Source organism: Arachis hypogaea, chromosome 19 (assembly GCF_003086295.3).
Source record: "Arachis hypogaea cultivar Tifrunner chromosome 19, arahy.Tifrunner.gnm2.J5K5, whole genome shotgun sequence".
Taxonomy (NCBI): Eukaryota; Viridiplantae; Streptophyta; class Magnoliopsida; order Fabales; family Fabaceae; genus Arachis; species Arachis hypogaea.
Genome location: NC_092054.1, coordinates 95,404,602 through 95,428,831, shown reverse-complemented (window position 1 = coordinate 95,428,831; position 24,230 = coordinate 95,404,602). Strand labels below are relative to the sequence as shown.

Below are 24,230 nucleotides of genomic sequence, written 5' to 3'. Positions count from 1 at the left end.
TCAAGACTCCTATAGGGACCTCTCCGTACCAACTTGTGTATGGTAAGGCATGCCACCTGCCCGTGGAACTGGAACATAAAGCCTACTGGGCAACCAGATTCCTAAACTTTGATGCCAAATTAGCTGGAGAAAAAAGATTGCTCCAGCTGAATGAGCTAGAGGAATTCAGATTCACTGCTTTCGAAAATGCCAAGCTTTATAAAGAAAAATAAAAAAAGGTGGCATGACAAAAAGCTGTCATCTAGAATCATTGAACCAGGACAAAAGGTTCTGTTGTTTAACTCTAGGCTCAGGCTATTCCCCGGGAAACTGAAGTCCCGGTGGAAGGGACCATATGTGATTACAAGTGTATCACCATATGGTTATGTGGAGCTTCAAGATATTGATTCTGATAAGAAGTTCATTGTTAATGGACAGAGAATCAAGCACTATCTTAAAGGCAATGTTGAGCAAGAGTGCTCAAGGCTGAGGCTAGATTAAAAACTCAGCAAGGTCCAGCTAAAGACAATAAAGAAGCGCTTGCTGGGAGGCAACCCAGCCATGGGGCATCACTTCCTCTAAGCATTTTGCCCTATTCTTGATTTTATTTGTTTATATAAAGTTCATTGATACTAAGGTAAAGAGTCAATTGTATAAGTCTACAGGGTTACAGAAGGATTCTGCACACAAAACAGAGAAAAAAGAGCTCACTGGCAAGAAAACGCCAGTAAAAGTCTGTTTTGGGCTTTCAACGCCCAAAAGAAGCATCCACTGGGCGTTGAACGCCAATAAGGATAGCCATCTGGGCGTTAAACGCCAGAAAGAAGCATCTTCTGGGCGTTGAACGCCAGAAAGAAGCTCCTTCTGGGCGTTTAACGCCAGATTTACAGCGTCCTGGGCGTTCAGAAAAATGCCCAGTGACAAAGGAGTTCCTGGCGTTTAACGCCAGAAAGAAGCAACAGCTGGGCGTTGAATGCCCAGGAGAAGCAGCAGTTGGGCGTTGAACGCCCAAAACATGCAGCATTTGGGCGTTCAAACGCCAGGATGGTGGGGAGGAGGTAATTTCATTTTTACTTCATATTTTTCATTTTAATTTTAATTTTCATGTTTCAATTCATGATTTCTTGCATAAACATGTTACAAACCCTGATTTCTAAAATCTCCAATTTCTAAAAACCCTACTTTAAAAATATCAAATGTATCTTAATCCATAAGCACAAATCCTTTTTTTTATCCAATTCAACTCATTTTCAAAATTTTCAAAACAAATCTATCTCTTTTCATTCAAAAATCTTTTCAACTAATCAATATCTTTTTCAAATCTCCATATTATCTTTTTCAAAAATCTAAATTTATCTTTTTCAAATATCTTTCATATCTTTTCAATTTTAAATTATATCTTTTCTTATCATACTTATCTCTTTTTAAATCATATCTTCTATCTTATCTTTCTCTCTATTTTCGAAAAATAAAACACCCCCTCCCTTTTAAAAACACATTCGGCCTCCTTCCTCTCATCCACCATTCAACACTAGCTCTCCTTCTATCCCTCTCCTTTCTTTTCTTTTGCTTGAGGATAAGCAATCCTCTAAGTTTGGTGTGTTTATCCGTGATTACTAAACCATACCCACTAAGATCATGGCTCCTAAAGGAAAATAACCCACTCCAAGAGGCAAGAAAGAGAGTGTTCCAAAACCACTTTGGAATCAAGGGAGGTTCTTAACCAAAGAACATTCAGACCATTACTACAAAATAATGGGTCTAAGATCTGTGATCCCGGAAGTCAAGTTCGATCTGAAAAAAGATGAATATCCGGAGATCCAAGAGCAGATTCGAAACAGGAACTGGGAAGTCCTAGCTAATCCTGAAATGAAAGTGGAAAGGAATATGGTTCAGGAATTCTATGCTTATCTGTGGCAAACAGACAGGCAGAGAATATCTGGAGCTGCCCTCTATGACTATAGGACTGTGGTCAGAGGAAAGATTATTCACATCCACCCTGACAAAATCAGGGAGATCTTTAAGCTACCTCAGCTGAAAGATGACCCAGACTCCTTCAATAGGAGAATGATGAAAACAAACAAGGGCCTGGATAAGATTCTAGAGGATATATGCATCCCTGAAGCCAGGTGGACCACCAGCATGAGAGGTGTCCCAAATCAACTCAAGAGAGAAGATCTCAAACCAGTCACCAGAGGATGGCTGGACTTCATTGGGCGTTCTATATTGCCCACCAGCAACCGTTCTAAAGTCAATATTAGAAGAGCAGTAATGATCCATTGCATTATGTTGGGAAAAGAAGTAGAAGTTCATCAACTGATCCCATCTTAATTTTACATACTTGCCAACAAGAACTCCAAGGATGCCAGGTTGGCTTATCCAAGCCTAATCTCTATGCTCTGCAAAGATGCTGGAGTAAAGATGGGAATAACAGAGTATATCTCAGTGGAGCAACCAATCACTAAAATCACAATGGAAAAACAACAAATGCAGGATGACCCCATCAAGAGGAGGGCGCAAGAATTCCTACCAGAACTCCCTCAATTTGAATACTGGGAGCATCTTTAGGCATCTGTCACTAAATTGCAAGAAACCATGGACCAAATGAAGGAAGAACAGCAAAATCAAAATAGCATGCTTTGCAAACTGCTCAGAGAACAAGAAATGCAAGGGCGTAAATTAAGAGAACTAAAGCGTCAGAAACTATCTCTTGAAGGGCCAAGCACTCCACAGACTAAAGAGGCATCCGCTTCCCAAAGTCAAGGTTGTTGAGTTCTGATCTTAACCTTAACCCTGTGATAATTTTTTTTATTGGAGTTTTACCTTAGGAGTTATATAGTAGTAATTAGTATCTATATTTTGATTTTTTCTCCAATTAAGCTATAATTTATTTTTCTCATCATCATTAAACATGAATAAAATAGAAGATTTTCTTTAGGATAAGGAGGCAATATTTCTCGAGTTTTTAATACAAGAAATTCTGATTAATTACATGTGGTGGCAATGCTTTTTGCCTTTTGAATGAATGCTTGAACAGTGCATATGTCTTTAGAATTTTATGTTCTTGAATGTTAAATATGTTGGCTCTTGAAAGAATGATAAACATGAGACATGTTATTGGTAATCTGAAAAATCATAAAAATGATTCTTGAAGCATGAAAAAGCAGTGAATACAAAGCTTGCAAAAAAAAAAAAAAGCAAGCAGAAAAAGCCAATAACCCTTAAAACCAAAAGGCAAGGGTAATAAAAAGGATCCAAGGCTTTGAGCATCAGTGGATAGGAGGGCCTAAGGAAATCAAATCCTGGTCTAAGCGGCTAAACCAAGCTGTCCCTAACCATGTGCTTGTGGCGTGAAGGTGTCAAGTTAAAACTTGAGACTGAGCGGTTAAAGTCAAGGTCCAAAGCAAAGAGAAGAGTGTGCTTAAGAACCCTGGACACCTCTAATTGGGGGCTTTAGCAAAGCTGAGTCACAATCTGAAAAGGTTCACCCAATTATGTGTCTGTGGCATTTATGTATCCGGTGGTAATACTGGAAAACAAAGTGCTTAGGGCCACGGCCAAGACTCATAAAAGTAGCTGTGTTCAAGAATCAACATACTGAACAAGGAGAATCAATAACACTATCTAAATTTGAAGTTCCTATAGATGTCAATCATTCTGAGCTTCAATAGATAAAGTGAGATGCCAAAACTGTTCGGAAGCAAAAAGCTACTAGCCCCGCTCATTTAATTAGAATCTGAGCTTCACTCAAAAACTCTGAGATATTATTGTTTCTTGACTCATTTGTATTCTATTTTATTTATCTAGTTGCTTGAGGATAAGCAACAGTTTAAGTTTGGTGTTGTGATGAGCGGATATTTTATACGCTTTTTGGGGTTAATTTCATATAGTTTTTAGTATGTTTTAGTTAGTTTTTTGTTTATTTTCATTAGTTTCTAGGAAAAATTCATATTTCTGGACTTTACTATGTGTTTGTGTGTTTTTCTATAATTTCAGGTATTTTCTGGCTGAAATTGAGGGAGCTAAGCAAAAATCTGATTCAGGCTGAAAAAGGATTGCTGATGCTATTGGATCCTGACCTCTGTGCACTCGGAATGGAATTTCTGGAGCTACAGAAGTCCAATTAACGCGCTTCCAATTGCGTTGGAAAGTAGACATCCAGGGCTTTCCAGAAATATATAATAGTCCATACTTTGCTCAAGGATAGACGACGTAAACTGGCGTTCAATGCCAGTTCCATGTTGCAGTCTGGCGTCCAGCGCCAGAAACACGTTACAAGTTGGAGTTCAACGCCAGAAACAGGTTACAGCCTGGCGTTGAATGCCCAAAACAGCCCAGGGATGTGAGAAGCTTTAGTCTCAGCCCCAGCACATACCAAGTGGGCCCCAGAAGTGGATTTCTGCACTATCTATCATAGTTTACTCATTTCTGTAAACCTAGGTTACTAGTTTAGTATTTAAACAACTTTTAGAGATTTATTTTGTATCTCATGACATTCTAAATCTGAATTTTGTACTCTTTGACGGAATGAGTCTCTAAACTCCATTGTTGGGGGTGAGGAGCTCTGCTGTGTCTCGATGAATTAATACAAGTATTTCTGTTTTCCATTCAAACATGCGTGTTCCTATCTAAGATATCCATTCACACTTCAACATGAATGTGATGAACGTGACAATCATCATCATTCCCCCACGAACGCGTGCCTGATAACCACTTCCGTTCCACCGTAGAATGAATGAATATCTCTTGGATCTCTTAATCAGAATCTTCGTGGTATAAGCTAGATTGATGGTAGCATTCAAGAGAATCCGGAAAGTCTAAACCTTGTCTGTGGTATTCCGAGTAGGATTCAGGGATTGAATGACTGTGACGAGCTTCAAACTCGTGAGTGCTGGGCATAGTGACAGACGCAAAAGGATAGTAAATCCTATTCTGGTACGATTGAGAACCTGCAGATGATTAGCCGTGCGGTGACAGCACACCTGGACCCTTTTCACTGGAAGGATGGATGGTAGCCATTGACAATGGTGATCCACCAACACACAGCTTGCCATAGGAGGACGTGCGTGTGTAAATCAGAAAATAGAGGAAAGCAGAATTTCAGAAGACAAAACATCTCCAAAACTCCAACATATTCTCCATCATTGCACAACAAGTATTTATATTTATGCCCTCCCACTCTTTACAATTGAACTTGAAAAGCACTGTTGTTGGCATCCTGACTAAGAATAATAAGATAACCATAGCTTGCTTCAAACCAATAATCTCCGTGGGATTCGACCCTTACTCACGTAAGGTATTACTTGGACGACCCAATGCACTTGCTGGTAAGTTGTGCGAAGTTGTAAGAGAGTAATGTAAACATTGACATTACAATTTCGTGCACCAGATACCCGCATCAAGTAGCCTAGTGACTTCCTTCTTTACCACGTCAAGGATGGGTGGGTTGAGGCTTCTTTGTGGTTGCCTAACCGGCCGAGCTCCTTCTTGGAGAAAGATACGGTGCATGCACTTGTGGGGGTCAATCCCCACAATATCGGCTAGGCTTCATCCAATTGCCTTTTTGTACCTTCTTAGAATATCTAGGAGCTTTCCTTCTTCTTCACTAGAAAGCTCACTAGCAATAATGACCGAAAACCTTTGGTTGTCCTCTAAGAAAGCATACTTCAAATGAGATGGAAGAGGTTTCAATTCACTCTTTGCCTCAAGTTGAGGTTCCTTTTCATCAAGCTCACGGAGTTCATCCTCAACAACTTCCTCTTGTTCACCCTCTTGGTCACCCGTTCCTTCAACAATAAGGTAGCATAACTTGTTATAGTCTTCTTTTCGCACTTCCGCTACCACTTCATGGATTACATCACATCGGAGAACGGAATGCTCTTCGGGAGGGTGCTTCATGGCTTCTTCCAAATTGAACTTGATAGTCTTGTCTCCGACCTCAAAGGAATATGTGCCGATGAAGGTATCTAGCTTGAATTTAGAGGTCTTTAGGAAGGGTCTACCAAGTAGAACGGAGAAGGAGCTTCTATTCTCTGTTAGAGGCATTTCAAGGATGTAAAAGTCAACTGGAAATACCAAATCCTTGATCGCCACAAGTACATCCTCCGCTATTCCCACAACGGTAATCACGCTCTTGTCGGCAAAGGCAAATTTTGCCGCTGACCTCTTTAATGGAGCCAAATTCAACCGCACAAAGATAGATAAGGGCATGATGCTTACGTAAGCCCCTAGATCACACATACAGTCATGAAAAACAATTCCACCAATACGACAAGACATCAATCAAGGTCCAGGATCGCTATACTTCTCAGGAATAGGCTTCATTAAGGAAGAAATTGAATTACCCAAGGATAATGTCTCCAACTCACTTATCCTATCCTTGTGTGTACACAAGTCCTTCAAGAATTTTGCATACTTCGGAATCTGTTGGATGGCGTCAAGAAGTGGGATGGTGACCTCCACCTTCTTGAACACTTGAAGCATATTTAAATCAAACTTCGGAGTCTTCTTTGCCTTTTTCACTATGGAAGGGAATGGGATAGAAATTGACTCATCCACTATAGCTTTCCTCTTGGGTTCCTTAAGGCTTACTCCTTCTTCCTCATGCCTTTTACCTACCTCATCTTCTTCATGTGGAGCTTCAACAACCACTTCTTCCTCATGAATGTCTTCCATGACCCTAGGAGGTATCTCCTCCAATGTAGTTCCCAACCGTAGAGTGATGGCGTTGAGACCGTCCTTGGGGTTTGGAAGGGGTTGGGATGGAAGGTTAGAAGAGCTTGAAGGTTGGTTGGTGTTGTTGTTGGAGGAGGACATGGATAACTTTGAAATCATATAAGTGAGATTGGCTAGTTGAGCACTCATGTTACCATATTATGCAGTCAAGGTATTGAATTGGGCCTTGTTGTTCTCTTCTTGTTTGTCCATAGTAGATCTAAGTTCATCAACTTGATTGTTGGAGGATGAAGAGGTTTGGTTGGATTGTTGCCTATGATGTGGTACTTGGTATTTGGTGTAGTTATTTTGGTACTTGGTATTTGGTGTAGTTGTTTTGGTTGTGATGATTTTGGTTGGCTTGGTGGTTGTTGTTTTTATGGTGGTATTGAGATGAAGATTGGTTGTTGTTGTAATGAGAAGAAGAGTTGTTTCATCTTTGGTTTTGATTGCTCCCTTATGCATTATCCCTCCACCCTTGATTTTGATTACTACTATGAGAGTAGTTGTTTTCGCCTTGAGAAGGATAGGGTGGACGATTGTTGTGGTTCACATTGGCCACAGCAAGGGCATACTCCTCTTGAATTTGGTGACATTGATCGGTGTAATGTGTGGTGCTAGAGCACAAACCACAAATTCTAGGAGGGTCTTCAAGTTGAGCAACTTGGGGTGGGGCTTGGATGGCTTGGATGGAGTAGTATTCTTTTTGATCTTTTTGTATTTGCGTGAGGATAGTGGTCATATCCCCAAGTGCCTTGGTTAAGCTTACTTCGGAAGGGGATGGTTCTACCACACCCTTGAGAGGATTACTTCTTACCCTTACGTGTTGTGTAGCCTTGGCAACATCATTTATCAAGCTCCAAGCTTCCCCCGCCATCTTATTTTTTGAAAGGGAACCACCACTAGAAGCGGTGAGCAATCTTCTATCTTCCGTACAAAGACCTCCGGTGAAGTAACTAATGAGCAAGTGAGTATCCAATCCATGGTATAGACAAGATTCCAATAGCCTCTTGAACCGAGTCCAATACTAATACAAACTTTCTTAGTCCTTTTGCATTATACCCGAGATCTCCTTCCGGATATAGTCGATCTTCTCTGGCGAAAAGAATTTATCTAGAAACTCTCTTCTCAAGAAATTCCAATTTATCGCAATCTCATCCGGTTGCGAATAAAACCATGTCTTTGCTTACCCTTCAAGAGAGAAGTGGAAGGCAAAAACAATAATAGCCACCTCATCGGTCCCATGCCTTCAAGTTGTAGAATAAGCAACTTGAAAATCCCTTAGATGTCAGATGGGGTCTTGGCCCGGCATCCCATGATACTTAGGAAGTAGATTTATCAAGCTATTCTTCAACTCAAAGTTTGGATCAAGGTTGGGATACCTCGTTTGCAAAGGTTAAAGTATGATATCTGGAGCCCCTTGTTCATGCAAAGTAATCCTTCATGGCTCCGCCATGTATGGTTCACCTGTGGGATGCAAAGATGTATTAGTAGTGCCAACAGAAGAGTAGGAAGTAACGGACTCCAAGTCACTCTCGGTATCGTCTAGTGATTCGGTATGTTCCTCAAGAAAGGCCGAAGTACTAGCCGTATAGTCAAACCTCCGTCTAGCTTGCCGAGTGTGTAACAAAGTTCTTTCAATCTCAAGGTCAAGATCGGCTAAGCTAGAATTCGGTTGAGACCGAGTCATCAAACTTGGGAGTCATAGCACATGTGTAAAAGAAATCTAAACTATAACTAGGTATTGAAAGCAAGTAAACTATCTACACTATTCACATATTCACATAACCAATATCAAGGCACATGTTGCAACCATTCCCCGGCAACGGCGCCAAAAATTTGATGCGTTGGTTATTGTTGGTTTAGAATTTCTCTTAATAGAAATAGAACTTCGTTGTGAGCATAGCTCCAAACCAACTAATAACTCCCGATCAAACTTCAAGGAATTGGTTGTCACAAGTTCAACCCCAATAAAAGTAACCGAAGTATTGAAACCTCGGGTCGTCTCACAAGGAATGGGCAAACATGTGCTTCAACATTGGTAAGAATTCTGGGGTTGCAAGTCATGAGCAAGAAATTAAACTAAAAGACTCAATCAAACAAGAAATCTTAAGATTCAAGAAACTAACTCAAGTAGCTAAAGCAAGGTATGAGCAATTCAAACTAATAAGATGACAAGTAATATAATTCTACTCTAAAACTAACAAGTAACTATAACTAGAATTAAGCAATTGAAATTTTGGTTTTCAAATATGAATAATAAAAGCAACTCTTGGCTAGGCATGGGAATTGAGATCGCCATCCTTGTCTATATACCAAATATTGATAATTATGAGGTACCAACCCATTAAGTCTACTTCCCAAAAGCCTTAAGTACGTATTGTCTACTCCTAAGCTTGAAGTACGTCAAATAGGTTTGATCACATCAACCCATAAGTCCCAACCTATCTACTAATTAGATTAGTAGTGGGTTAGTGTCAATGGGTATCAAATTGATCACCAAGGGTTCTCAGACCACCAATTCAATGAGACCCAATGACTTAAGGTCATTCAATCCCCTTAGCCTAGGTCAAGAGTAAAGAAAACTACTCCATAATCAAAGGAAACATTTCATCAAACACATGGTAAGCATCACTAAAAGACATATTCAAAAAGCAATTAAGTTGACATTAACAAATACCCACTAACAATTATCAATGTAAGATCACTCAAACAACACAATTAACCATGGAAATCATCAATGTAGCATTAACAATTCAAGATCCACAAGATTCATGAAATGGGTAGAAAATGACAATTGACAAGAAAACATAAATCTAACACAAGATCTAAACAAAATTGTACTAAGGAATTCAAATTAAGTAATCAAAACTAGAAATCAACAAGATCCAATTCAGAATTCAACATGGAAAGATCAAATCAAACTAGATCTAGAGAGGAACAAGGGTTTCTCTCTCTAGAAGAACCAAAAAACTAAAACTAGCTAAAAATTGTGTCTAAGTGTTAATGAATGATTCCCCCCTTTCCCCTAGCATCCTTGGGTCTTTTCCATGCAGAACCAGCTTGAATTTGGGCCTCTTCAGCCTCAGAAATCGCCAGGCACGATTTCCTTTAATGAGGTCACGTGCAGCTTGTCGCGCGTACGCGCCACGCACGCGTGCGCACTGATTGATTTTGCCATCCACGCGTGCGCGCCATGTACGCGCGTGCGTCGATGGGGATTTCTCTAATCCGCGCGGATGCGTCGATCTTCGCGTACCGCTTCCAGCTGTCCACACCCACGCGTGCGCGCGAGGTGCGCGTGTGCGCCCATGCTGAAATTCCCAAAATCCAAATCTTCATGTTCCTTCCACTTGTGCATGCTTTCTTTCTCTCTTCTAGGCCATTCTTGCCCTATAAATTCTAAAATCACTCAACAAACACATCACGGCATCGAATGGCAATAAAAGAGGATCAAAATATATGAATTCTAAGGCAGAAGAAGCATGTTTTTCATCACGAAGCAATATTAGGAAGAGAACACAAAACCATGCAATTCTTGTGAATAAGTGTGAAAAACATTGACAAAACCCCTCAAATTCCACTCAATATAAACCACAAAATTGGGGTTTATCAGCCCTTGAAGAACTGAAGATTGATGGTTTAGAATTCAGAATAAATTCCCGTTTCGAGTATAGTTTCTAAACCGAGCAATCAACCTTTCTTACAAACTTTTTGGTTGTCACAAGTAACAAACCCCTTTAAAATTAATAACCGAAGTATTTAAACCTCGGGTCGTCTTCTCAAGGAACTGAAGGGAGGTATGTTTTATTATTGGTTATGAATTTGTAAATTGGGGTTTTGAAAGTAAGGAACAATTAATTTAAATGACAAATAAAATAAATAAATAATTGTGAAATAAACTCTTGGCAAGGAATGAAAATTTGGAAGTCCTATCCTAGTTATCCTTATCAATGGTGATGAGAATTGAGTTTCAATCCTACTTAGTTAGTCTTTACTAAAGCAAAGGAAGGTCAAGTGGACCAATTAGTTTGATCCTCAAGTCCTAGTCAATTCCTAAGAAAGGACTAGAGTTATTGGAGTTTAATTCAATTGGTAAAAATAATAGTTATCAGTCACGATGAGTTGACAACTCAAGAGTTACCAATTAATCAACCAAAGCCAAAAGGAAGAGAATATAAATTATTAATATAAATAAAGGAGAGCAATCATGATTCTGAAATACCTCAAATTATATTAAAAAGAAAATCAAATCTTAACATGAATGGTTCATAAGCCAAGTTGGCAACAAAAGTAATTAAAGGAAAGCATTAAAGTATCTGAAAATAAAAGAGAAATATAAAGTAAAGGAATGTTGAACCTGATAAGGAGTTGGAATACTAAATTGAAATAATAAGAAATCCTAATCCTAAAACCTAAGAGAGAGGAGAGAACCTCTCTCTCTAAAAACTACATCTAAACTATGAAAAGTGAATAATTGGAGACCTCCTTCGAATAGGTGCATTCCCCCACTTTATAACCTCTAATATGTGCCTTTTGGACTTGGATCTGGGCCAAAAAGGAACTCAGAAATCGCTGGGAGTATTTTCTGTAATTTCTGGTGCGGGGCGTCTGTCACGCGTCTGCGTGGGTCACGCGGTCGCGTCATCTGGAGTTTTCCTTGTCACGCGTTCGCTTCGGTCACGCGTATGCATCATCTGTGTTCTGCTCATGGCGCGCGTCCGCGTCAGTCACGCGTTTCCGTCGCTGCCTTTTTGCGCTGGGCATGAGACCGCGTCGTCCATGCGTTCGCGTCGCTGCCAGTTTCTTCAAAAACTCCATTTTGTGCTTTCCTTCCATTTTTGTATGTTTCCTTTCCACTCCTTAAGTCATTCCTGCCTTAGAAGATCTGAAACTACTCAACACACAAATCACGGCATCGAATGGTAATAAAGGGTAATTAAAATAATTATTTTTAAAGCATAGGAAACATGTTTTTCACATATATTACATAATAAGGAAGGGAAAGTAAAACCATGCAAATTACATGAATAAGTGGGTGAAGGGTTGAATAAATCACCTAAATTGAGCACAATATATATCATAAAATATGGGTTTATCAACCTCCCCACACTTAAACAATAGCATGTCCTCATGCTAACTCCAAGATAAAGAGTAAGGTAAGGTTAAAGTAGTGGAATCTCATGCAATAAAATCTATCCTAAATGCAACTACCTAAATGAATCATGCAATTCTGATTTTTATTCACTTGTATATAAAACTTTCATGCAGTTAAATTAATTCACATTCTCAAGGAATCATATATGCATAGCCAAACCTTAGATAATATTAAAGCACTTTTACAATTGAGATGGGTAAAAATAATTTTCAAACTTGCAAGACAATTAACAATTTAAGCAGAGATATACGGTGATGAGCTATTGAATCCTCACTGGATTCTGTGTTTACTCTCTAGTCACTCAGTGTTTATTGGGTTAATCACTCTGTTCTTCTTTTTATCCTTACTTTCTATAACTTTGTTCTTCATCTAACCAATCAACAATTATAGAATACAGACATACAAAAATCATAAGGTCTTTCTCAAGGTTGTAATGGGGCCAAGGTGAAGGTAAGGGTATATGTATAAAGCTAAGTGAGCTAATAAGTGAATCCTTGATTAGTCTAAGATCTCACCTAACATACATATTTTGTAATTCAGAGTTTCTTAAACTATTTGCCCAACTTTTCTCACTTTGTATTGCAAGCTCATGCATTAATTTAAATTTTATCCCATGTGCATTGATTCTTTTTATTTTTGCAATTGGAGAATTTTTGTATCCCCTTAATTAAATACCGAAATTTTTTTATTATTGCACATGGTAATTCAATTGTTTTGATTTCACATGAGCATGCTTTCCAATTTGAGATATATTTTGAAATATCTTTATTCTTTTTAACTTTCTACCTTTATTTCTATCATCCATGTTCCTATTAAGTTCCCCACACTTAAACAATACACAATTTCTATCTTAAGCTCACCAATGATTCAACTTGGGATTTTTATTTTATTTTTCTGCTTAAGGCTAGTAATGTGGTTTATAGAACAAGAGGGGATTAAAAAGCTCAAAGGGGCTAACAAGGGTGATTTAAAGGGTAGGCTTATTTGGGATAAGTGAGCTAAACAAGTAATGGCCTCAATCATCTCTTAGTATGTATCTATACTCTATAATTGGACATATAGACTAAAACAAAGTAAAGAACATCAGAATAAAAAGAAGGGCAAAACACACAGGAATAAAAATTATGGTTTGAATGTAACCATACAATTAAGCTCAAAACTCACAGGCTGTGTGTTCTCTAGCTCAAAAAATCATATATCAGTTATATATGTCATGCAAGTAGAAATTAAGAGTTTCGATTATTCTCACTGTAAAATTTTTTTTGGGTGGCTTTAAAGTTTTAGTGTTCTTCCTTGATGAAATGTTGTTAACTAACTAACATGTTATATTCTATATACAAGGTGTATAGATTGTTTTTGATTATTTTAAAGTCTCTAGTTTACTTCCTTTTTATTTTCAATTTAAACCAAACTATCATATGCTAAAAGGGGTAAACTATACTAATTAATCCACATTTTCTATAACTAATAAGTTTAGAATTGCAAACTAAACTAAATAGCTAAAATATGAACTAAAGTGCAAAATGCAGAAATAAAGTAAAAAATACAACAAAAGAGCAATGTATAAGTACTGAAAGATAAAAATAAAAAAATAAAGATAAAAATACAGAAAAATAAACAAAATAAGATGGAAAGAGTCTATAGTAGTTCACCAGAAAATACGCCAGAGATGGCGACCTCCCCACACTTAAAATAAAGCATCGTCCTCGATGCTCACTCAAGCTGGGTATGAAGGAGTGTCATCACTGGAAGGATGGGCTGCTGGAGTCTCTCTGGTGACCTGAGGATCTGCAGACTGGATGAGGGTAGGAGGATTTGTCTGCTGTAGAGGAGGCTCTGACTAGATGGGAATCTCTGGATCTGTGGCCTGAATCTGGTGTGGCATCTCCTGCTGTGGTGCAGCCTGCTCCGGTACTACCTGTGCAGCCTGGGTAGGTGTCTCCTCCTCGTGATCATCCTCCTCCACCTCAGATGTATCAGAAGGGGTGTCAGGCTCGGAGGGGATGTCGCTGCCGGAACGAATCATCAACTTGACGTGCTCATAGCGTCGCTTGTTGCGATGCTCCATACGATCCAAGCGGGCGAAGAGTCGATGCACCAAATGGTAAATAGGCTCAGGAGCAGCTGGAGGTGCAGTGGGTGGGGCAGGTGCAGCAGTGGAAGAAGAAGGGGCGGCTGAAGGTGTGGTTGTCTCATCAGGAGCGGTGAGAAATGGAGGTGTATAGCCCAAAGCCAGAAACTTCCTACTGTGAGGAATAATCTTCTTGCGGTCTGCAGCAGTCGGCTGTGCATCAGCATCCTCCCAAGGCACGTCAGCTCGATGGCCTAGCTGGGTAACCAGATAAGGGAAGGGGAGGGTGCCTCTGACATGGACCCTGGCCATATAGTGCCAGATGAATCGTGGCAGATACAGGTCCTTACCCTCCATCACACACCGGAGGAGGGTGATCATAGCAGCAGGCAGCTCCGTCTCATGAGTACTCGGCATAACAAAGTTGCTCAGGATCTGGTGCCAGAGCCGAGCCTCATCATTCAGATACATCAGCTTGATTCCCTTAGGCATTGTTGTGTTCTTTCCCATGACCCATGGGACAGTAGGGTCAATGGCTATCGTCTCCTTGACAGTATCCCAGTCAAATCGCATAAACCTCATATCCTCCTCAGCCTTTTGGTAACTGTCAGGCTGATCGGACTTAGGCTGAAGGTGCAGAATATCCTCAATGGCCTCTTCAGTGACCAGTATCTGTTTCCCTCTGAGGTGCACTGCATCCAGGGAAGTCTTGAAATAATTGCAGTAAAACTCTCTTACCCAGGAATCATTGACCTCTGTCAAATTTCTCTCCAAGAAGAACCAGCCTCGCTGTTTGATCTGATCGGAGGTGTACTGCTGTAGTTCTTCTGGAATTTTTAAAGTTCGCTCCAGGTAGAGATTTCTGGAGGTGGCAAACACTGGATACTTCAGCTCACAGTATCGGTTTGCAAACTTAATGGGATCATTGGCAGGAAGGAGCTGGTCGGCCTTCTCCTGCGTGGTAAAGTGCTTTTCCTGCCAGGAGTCATCATGGATAATCTCCAGGATAGACATAAAGGGTTCACCTCTTTTTCATTTGCCAGTTGTTGCCTTTCCTTTTCCCTTTCTTTGAGGGTCAGACATCCTGAAAAATAGAATTCTAGGATATAATAAAAGTAGAAAAACAAGTAGGCAAATAATAAGATAAGCACAAAGTGGCAAAGGAGCAATAGAATTATGAAATGAGTTAAAGAAATGTATAGTTTGGATTGTTGCGGAGGTAAAAATCTAAGATGAGAAATCACAATCCAAAATAATTTATGAGTGGAATACTTGTTAATTAGGAGCAACAATAATCATGCCATGAGTGAAAAAGTTGAAATAGTTAGTTAGAAAGCAGATGGGGAAGTTAGAAAGTTAAAAGTGGGTAAAATTGAAAAAGAGGTTAGAAAGCGAAAATCATTGAGTTAGTAAAAAGAAAGTCAGAGTAAGTGGCATGATGATTGGTTTCTAAGTAACAAGAATTTCACAATTTTAAGCAACAGACAACTCAAATTCAAGCAAGAAAATTAAGTTGTTAATGATTCATATAGATATAGAAATAGCGAAAAAGTAAAATCTAATCATCAATAATGTGATTTATTAACCGGGAAAACAGAGGAATAAGAATGCTGGCCCGTGCATTCATGAATTGGTATAGTAAAAGCTGAGGAGTGCCAAATTCAAATTGCCAAAACCAAAACATGAATGAATATCAAAACAATTTACAGAAAATGGGCAGCATTCCGGCTAAAATTGGATGTTCCCGGGTAATAAACAGCAAGCAGAATAGTTCATATAAATTAAAGTAAAGCTGCAATTACATATACGGAATATGAACATGAAAAAGCAGTGTAAAAAGCTGCATGAAACAGTAAAGAATAGCAAATGAACAGTACTAACATCACAGCAACAGCAGAATTGCAAATGTTATAAAACAAGTAGCAAGAATAGCGCAATGAATCAGGCCTAAATCCACTAACCACATCCTAGCTACCTAACCACCTAGAATCTACTACAATATACATCTCTAACTATCCTAAATTTAAATGTAAACTGAAAAAATATGCAAATAACTATGAATGAATGAAAGGTGGCGTTCGGCGAAACCTGGTAGGCGTATGAACTAAGCTAGGGAACTGAGAGATGGCGGGGGTGTGGTTGCGGTGGTGCTGGGAGGGGCACGGTGGTGCGGTGGCGGAACAAGGCTGTGTGGTTGCGCGCGGCTGTTTGTGGTGGCGGGGGGGTTTCGGGTAGGGTGACCGGTGGAGGGGGTGGTTGAAAAAGAACGGGGGTAAGGGTGGTGGTGGTGGGAGGCACGGCGGTTATGGCGCGGTGGTGGTGGTGGTCGCAGAGGGGGCAGCGGTGGTGGAGGGAAAAGGAGAAGAGAAAGAGAAGAAAGAGAGGAAAGGAAGAAGGGAGGGTGGCGTCGCGGTCGTGGCTGGGTGGTCGTGGGTGGTGCGGCGGTTGGAAGTGGTTGGGGTGGTGGTGGCGGTTGTGGGTGGCAGGGAGCAGAGAGGGAGCAGTGGAGGGGTTGAGGGGAAAGAATGGGGCGTGATGGGGTAGGGTTTCGTGTCACTGGGGGTTAGTGAATTTGAATCGACGCGAACGCGTGGGGCACGCGGTCACGTGGCTAGGGTGGAACGGGGTTGACGTGGTCGCGTAGTTGACGCGGTCGCGTAGTTGACGCGGTCGCATAGTTGACGCGATCGCATATAATGGGTAAAAGGATGAATGACGCGGTCGCGTGAGGCACGCGATCGCGTCACTGGAAATTGTGCTAAACGCACAATTCCAGCGTCATTTCAGCGCAACTCTCTGTCTCCTTTGGGGTGTTATGCAATCCACGCGACGCGAACGCATCGCTCACGCTTTCGCGTGGGATGGGTGTTTTGCAAGTGATGCGTTCGCGTGATGGACGCGAACGCGTGGGCCATTTTGTGCTAAACGCACGACAGCCACACGGTTCCAGCCTAGATTTCTGGGCGTTGGATTTTTACGCCGATTTCCAGATCACGCGTTTGCGTGATTGACGCGGATGCGTGGGAAGTGTTCTTCGCAACTGACGCGATGATGCCAGGGCATCTTGGCCAGTTTCACTGACCTTTTCTTTACTGTTTTTAGGATAGTTTCATACATTTCTTTAGGAAATAAGCTAGTTTTGGGTAAATATTCACTTATGCTTTGATTCAAGCATACATTGTGCATTTTACATAATTTCATGAGGATTTTGCATAAGTTTAGTGACAAATATTATGTTGCATTACTCATGACTTGGACTAGAGCTTTGATGCACTTTATTGCTTGATTTCAGGACCAAAAAAGAAGCAAGAAAAGGGGAGGTAACTTGCAAGATTAATGAGAAAAGTGATTGCCAATAACATTCTCAAAAAGCCATCAATGCCCACGTTAGAGAGTCACGTTAACTAAGTTAACGTAAACTCTAACGTGGAGAAGAGAAGTTGAGCCAACGTTAGTGACACTTAACATTGTCACTAACGTTGGCAATTACTCATAAGTGGCCACGTTAGAACTAGTTAACGTGGCCTCTAACGTTAAGGGGGGAAGAGAAGCCAACGTTAGTGACACTCAACATTGTCACTAACGTTGGCCTATGGTGCAAACTCCCACGTTAACTTGGTTAACGTGGGAACTAACGTAAAGGATGAAGAGTTGTCGACAACGTTAGTGACACTCAACATTGTCACTAACGTTGAAGCAACCACACAACCCCCAAGAGTCACGTTAACCTCCACGTTAACTTAGTTAACGTGGAAGCTAACGATGAGGAATGAAGGATGAGCCAATGTTAGTGACACTCAACATTGTCACTAATGTTGGGATTGCTAAAGATGGCTACGTTAGAGGCCACGTTAGCCTAGTTAACGTGGACTCTATCGTGAGACCTAGGGGCACATTGGAACGTTAGTGACAATGTTGAGTGTCACTAACGTTCTCGAAGGTTGGCAAGGACCACGTTAGAAGCCACGTTAACCTAGTTAACGTGGGCTTTAACGTGAAACAAGAAGGGGCTCACTGGAACGTTAGTGACAATGTTGAGTGTCACTAACGTTCTCGAAGGATTAACAAGGCAACGTTAAAAGCCACGTTAACCTAGTTAACGTGGGTTTTAACGTAAGGCAAAGGGGTGCATTGGAACGTTAGTGACAATGTTAAGTGTCACTAACATTCTCGAACTTATATTCTCACTAAATATTAACACCCCTAACGTCCTGAGCGGAAGTCTCTGCCCATTTAGCACTTTCTCTCTGCAAGTAAAGCCAAACCCAAATGAAGAAAAGAACTGCTTCAAACTCAAGATCCAAAGGCCCAAGACTTGAAGAGTAAACTAGAAGCTGAGAAGAGTAGTATATATAGGAGTAGCTTTGAATTGTAAAGGAGTTCTGGAGGCTGGGAAAAAGGGAACTACTCTCTGTATTTTACTTTCTTTGCAATTTCTAGTTTTATGATGTATTCTCCATCTTTGTTTTCATTTTCAAGAGCTATCAACAACTAAACCCCTTTCATTGGGTTAGGGAGCTCTGTTGTAATTTGATGGATCAATACTAATTTTCATTATTCTTCTTCTATCTTTCCTCTTGATTTTACTTGAAAGCTTTCGATCTTCATCCCATTGAGTAGTTATCTTGGAAGAGAAGCTATTCAAACTTGGATCTCTTTTGAACCTTGAAAGAGAAATGAAGAGATCAAGCTAGAAATGCTTTCTCATGCTGGACCAAATTGGGTTTCGATGGGTATGTGACTATAACCCTCTCAATACTTGGTTTGGGAAATGCATGTGGTATAATCAGTGACTATACTTCATCTCTTCTCATGAGCAATTGACCAAGGAATTGGCTATTGATCAAGATTTGAGAGATTGAATTGCAAGAAATTGTAATTCAATCACTTAAGATTGCCAAGGAGATCAATGAGTGCATTGATTGAGGAAGAGATAAAAATGAACTTGATCCGGAGAATTGGAACATCTCCTAAGCCCAATGAACTCCTCATCTCTGATCTTACCCATTCTCTTTAATTTCTGTCATTTACTTTTATGAGCAAATCCCCCATTCCCATTTACAATTCTGCAATTTATTTCCAGTCATTTACTTCCAGTCCTTTAATTCTAGCATTTACTTTTCTGTTATTTACATTCCCGCCATTTTAATTTCTGCAACTCTCAACCCAAATTCTAGATTAGCTCAACTAGAACATTCTTCTAATTAAAGTTTCTTGATCAATCAATCCCTGTGGGATTCGACCTCACTCTATTGTGAGTTTTTACTTGACGACAACTTCGGTACACTTGTCGAAGGGAGATTTGTTGAGAGACAAGTTTTCCGTGCATCAAGTTTATGGCGCCGTTGCCGAGGATTGATTGTGCATCAACAATGATTAAATTGGAAGATCACTAGATTGAGCATTTTTTTTATTTTGTGAATTTCATTTTTCTGTTTGAGTGATTTACTTTTTGTTTTAGTTAAACTTCTTCCCTTCTCCCTCTACCCGTTTGTTTTTCTTTGTTATTTTCAATTCTGTTTGCTAACCCACTAACTGTTTGATATATTGCATCACCCACAACTAACAATAACTCTGACACAAATACTGTCTGCACCTATTTTCTTTGCTTGTACTTGTTGGTTGTATGACAGGGAGAAGAAGCGGGGCTTCAACTTCCTTTGATTCTGAACCTGAGAGAACCTTCCTTAGACTAAGGAGGGAGGCAAAAGAAAAACGTGTAGTTGGTGCTGAAGAAGAGGAGGAACACTTTGAGGAATACTTTGAACCTAACATGGAAGAAAACATGGAAAATCATCATGAAGAAGAGACTCACAACCATGGCAGAGGAGGTGGAGCAAATCATGCTGGGGAGGATAGAAGAGTTTTGGGCTCTTACATCAATCCAAACCCAGGCAATTGTGGAAGTAGCATCCAAAAGCCAACAATCCATGCCAACAACTTTGAACTTAAACCACAACTCATCACCCTTGTTCAGAACAACTGTTTGTTTGGAGGAAGTGTTCAAGAAGACCCCAATCAACATTTAACCACCTTCCTGAGAATGTGACACAGTGAAGTCTAATGGTGTTCATCCTGACGCCTATAGACTGCTCTTATTTCCCTTCTCACTCAGGGACAAGGCAGCCAAGTGGCTAGAATCCTTCCTAAGGGAGAGCTTGACAACTTGGGAAGATGTGGTGAATAAATTCTTAGCAAGATTCTACCCTCCTCAACGAATCAATAGGCTGAGAGCTGAGGTTCAAACTTTCAGGCAACAAGATGGTGAGACTCTATATGAAGCATGGGAGAGGTTCAAGTACTTAACAAGGAGGTGTCCACCTGACATGTTCAACGAATGGGTCCAGCTGCACATTTTCTATGAAGGGCTCTCTTATGAGTCAAAGAAGGCAGTAGACCATTCATCTGGAGGATCCTTGAACAAGAAAAAGACCATTGAGGAAGCCATAGATGTTATTGAAACAGTAGCAGAGAACGACTACTTCTATGCTTCCGAAAGAGGGAACACAAGAGGAGTGATGGAGCTAAACAATGTAGATGCTCTGTTGGCCCAAAACAAGCTCATTACCCAGCAGCTGGCTGACCTCACCAAGAAGATGGAGAGGAACCAAGTACCAGCAATCTCCACTTCGTCAACAACACAAGAAGGAGTAAATGAAGAAGCAGAGGGGAGTCAGGAGCAAGCCAATTACATTGGGAATTCACCAAGGAAAAACTATGATCCATACTCCAAGACTTACAACCCTGGATGGAGAAACCACCCAAACTTTGGGTGGGGAAGTGAGCAAGATCAAAAGCAATTCACCCAGAGGACATCTCAACACCCCCACAACAACACTTCTCCACATACTTATCAAAACTAAAACAGCACGTCTGCTCCGAATCACTCATCAATTGATGACAAGCTCTCTAAGATTGAAGCCTTACTTGAAGGAATATGCCAAGAGATTCAAGAAAATAAGGTGTTCAAAGAGGAGGTGCGAGCCAATATTAAGAACCAGGGAGAGACCATCAGGAAGCTGGAATTCCAGGTGGGATATTTAGCTGAGAAGATTCCCAAACCTACTGATAGCCTCCCAAGTGACACGGAGAAAAACCCCAAGGGAGAAGCAAAGAAAGTAAGATGGGAAGATTGCAAAATGGTTACTACAAGTGATCAAGAGATTGGAGACAAGCAAAGCAAAGTGTGCAAACAACCTGAAGACAACTCAACAAAGGAGGAGGATAGAGATCACAAAGAACCAGAAATCTCACAACAAGAGCTGCTGAAGCTCTATGCACCATTCCCTCAACTGCTCAATGGTGCTGTGGGAAAAAGAATATACTCAAGCTTCCTAGACTTGTTTGCATCTCTGCATGTGAACATACCATTCATCAAGGCAATTCAACAAATGCCTGCATTCATCAAGTATATGAAGGAACTTCTTCCCAGGAAAAGCTCACTCAAGGGAGGGCAGACTATAGTGATGAACAAGGAATGTAGTGCCCTTATTCAACCTGAGTTGCCCACAAAAAGAAGAGACCTAGGAAGTTTTCATATACCTTGTGCCATAGGTGAAAACATGTTCGACAGAGAACTATGTGATTTAGGGGCTAGCATCAACTTACTTCCCTTATCCCTGGTGAAGAGGCTGCAGATCAATGAGATAATGCCCACAGATGTCATTATCAGACTGGCTGACAAAACTCAAAAGCAAGCAATAGGAGTGGTGGAAAATGTGTTGCTAAAGGTTGGGAAGTACTTTCTCCCAACAGACTTTGTCATTCTAGACATGGAAGAGAGTCACACTCATCCAATCATATTGGGAAGACCATTCCTAGCTACGGCCAGAGCACTTATTGATATAGAGAAAGGGGAGCTAATATTGAGAATCCATGATGAACGACTCAGCTTCAATGTTTTCAAACTCTCGCAAGAAACAGATCAAGAGGACAAGGAACTAAGCACAAATGATAATGAGACACTGAAGGAGGAAACAAGCACTGAAGCACAGCCAGTTCATTCTGAGATCCCCTTAACTGACAAACAAGGAAAACAGCAATTGCCACAGCTCAAGGAAAAGTTGGAGGAACCTAAACCTCTAGAGGCAAGTGAAGACAGCACCACAGCTCCTTTAGAAAAAGAGGTCACCAAGGGGAAGGCAACCTCAAAAGAAACAAAGAAGAAGGTACCAAGAGGGTGGAAGAACAAGAAGATCCCTACGGAAGACTTCTCTCCAGGGGATAAAGTTGTCTCAGCCTACTTCCCAGATATTCCCCCTAATCTCCCTACTGTGCCATCTCAATTACCCAAGGTCTTCACTATCAATAGAGTTCTTTCCCTGGAACATGTGGAGATTATTGATCCAACCAATGGATACAAATCCACAGCAAGAGGGGAGGACTTTAAGCACTACCAACCACCATGATGAAGGAAAAACGTCAAGCTAGTGACGCTAAAGAAGCGCTTCATGGGAGGCAACCCATGTTTTATATGCTTTTAGATGATAATGAATAAGTCAATCTTTATGAGCTTCAATCCAAACTTAACAAACAATTGGTGAAAATCTTCTTATGCAGAATATAGTGAGGAACAAGTTTGGTGTTCAAAGCAAACCAAGATGCATGCTAGTCTTGGGAGCTTTGAACACAAAACTTTCATCACAGTGATCCAAACTAAGTTTGGTGTCACCTCATGGTGCCACCAAAATGCATATAAGGACCCACCAATAGTTAGTTAGTTAGTTGGAATTCATAAACAAACAATCAAATCCTTTCTTCCCCTTTATTAATATTAGCCATAAAATTTATATGGTCATTTTAATATCTTTTCTTACTTTACTTAGTTTGTCTTTATAGGAAAGAAAAAGGAGCATTAAAAGGGATAGATTGGACAGCCAAACAAAGAAGGTTCGGACACCACAAAAAGAGGGAATACATTGGAAAATGTTGCCATGCAACATTGAAAAAATGGGACCACTAGAAGACCGAGCAATCCCCATCATAAAGTGATGATCCTTGTCTTCTAGCCATGCATAACCCCAACCGTCCATCAAGTGACTATTTCATCAATCTACACCCTCCATTCCTTCACAACTTCTCTATATAAACAACCCTTGTCCGTATTACCCTTCATTGTCATCACACACCCTTCACCACTCTTCCTTTCTGTACAAGACACCCTCTATCAATCATAAACATTTTTTCCTACTCTCTTCACTGCCATAAAACCCTAAACAACCAAAAGTCTCTACAACCTTACCACCTTCACATATTAACCATCATTCATGGCATCTTCAAGTTCTAAGAGAAGGGAAGGGAAGGAACCCATGGAAGAACACCCATATGATGAGAAGAGATTTAGAAGCTTGCATCATGCATTGCAATATGGGTGGATGGTTGATAAGGAAATCATTTATGAGCTGGGATTCCAATTTAAGAAGACTGAATGCCCCGAAATCACAGAGAAGGTAGAAAGGAGAAGATGAGAGCTCCTCACTGACCCGGTCACTAAGGTGAATGCAAATCTCATAAGAGAATTTTATGCAAATGCAGTCAGATATGATAAGAAAGATGAGTCATATACAAGCTTTGTGAGAGGAACAATGGTGGATTTTGGTCCCATGAGTGTAATGAGGGCATTGAAGCTACGGTCTATACCTTTTGAAGAAGAAAGTTATCACTCAAGATTGGACAACAACCCCAATTATGACCAGCTTTTACGAGACCTTTGTGTACCAGGAGCTGACTGGGAAAGGGGTGCTGGAAATAAACCAAAGTTCATTAAGAGAACAGACCTCACTCCTGAAGCCAAGGGGTGGTTTGAGCTAGTGAGGAGGTCTATCCTCCCAGCTGCAAACAACTCGGAGGTGAATCTCGAGAGAGCAACAATGGTGCATTGTATACTCAAGGGAGGAGAAATCAAGGTTCATGAGATCATAGCTCAAGGAATTAGAAAGATGGCAGAGAAAAGCGACTCAAGAGGAACATTAGGTTACCCCAGCACTATTTACCGAATATGCAAGAAAGCTAGGGTAGTTTTTGAAGATGAGGACCCCGTTTGGATAAAGGAAGGCATTCCAATAACGGTCCGAAGGATGAATGCTGCAGCATCCCCCTTGCCTCAACAGAAGCAAAGAAAGAGGACAGCCCCTCAAGTAGTGGAAGGCCAAGTCTCAGAGGGATCAGCACAACAGACCTTGGACATGCACCAATTGCAGGAGGCCATTGATGGCTTATCTAGACAATATTTGGAAGGCCAAGGAGCACAGAAAGAGCTTCAATTACAGATGATGGGGCAGCAAGAGGAAACACTTTCAAGATGGAGGA

The 24,230-nt window shown here is 40.7% G+C and overlaps 1 non-coding gene across 1 annotated transcript; it reads right to left on the bottom strand.

The window, feature by feature from the left end:
* Nucleotides 1–20,146: 20,146 nt before the first annotated feature.
* Nucleotides 20,147–20,250, bottom strand: LOC112780414 (small nucleolar RNA R71). The gene has a single exon (XR_003191254.1). It is a non-coding gene; the product is annotated as a small nucleolar RNA R71 (small nucleolar RNA).
* Nucleotides 20,251–24,230: the final 3,980 nt, after the last annotated feature.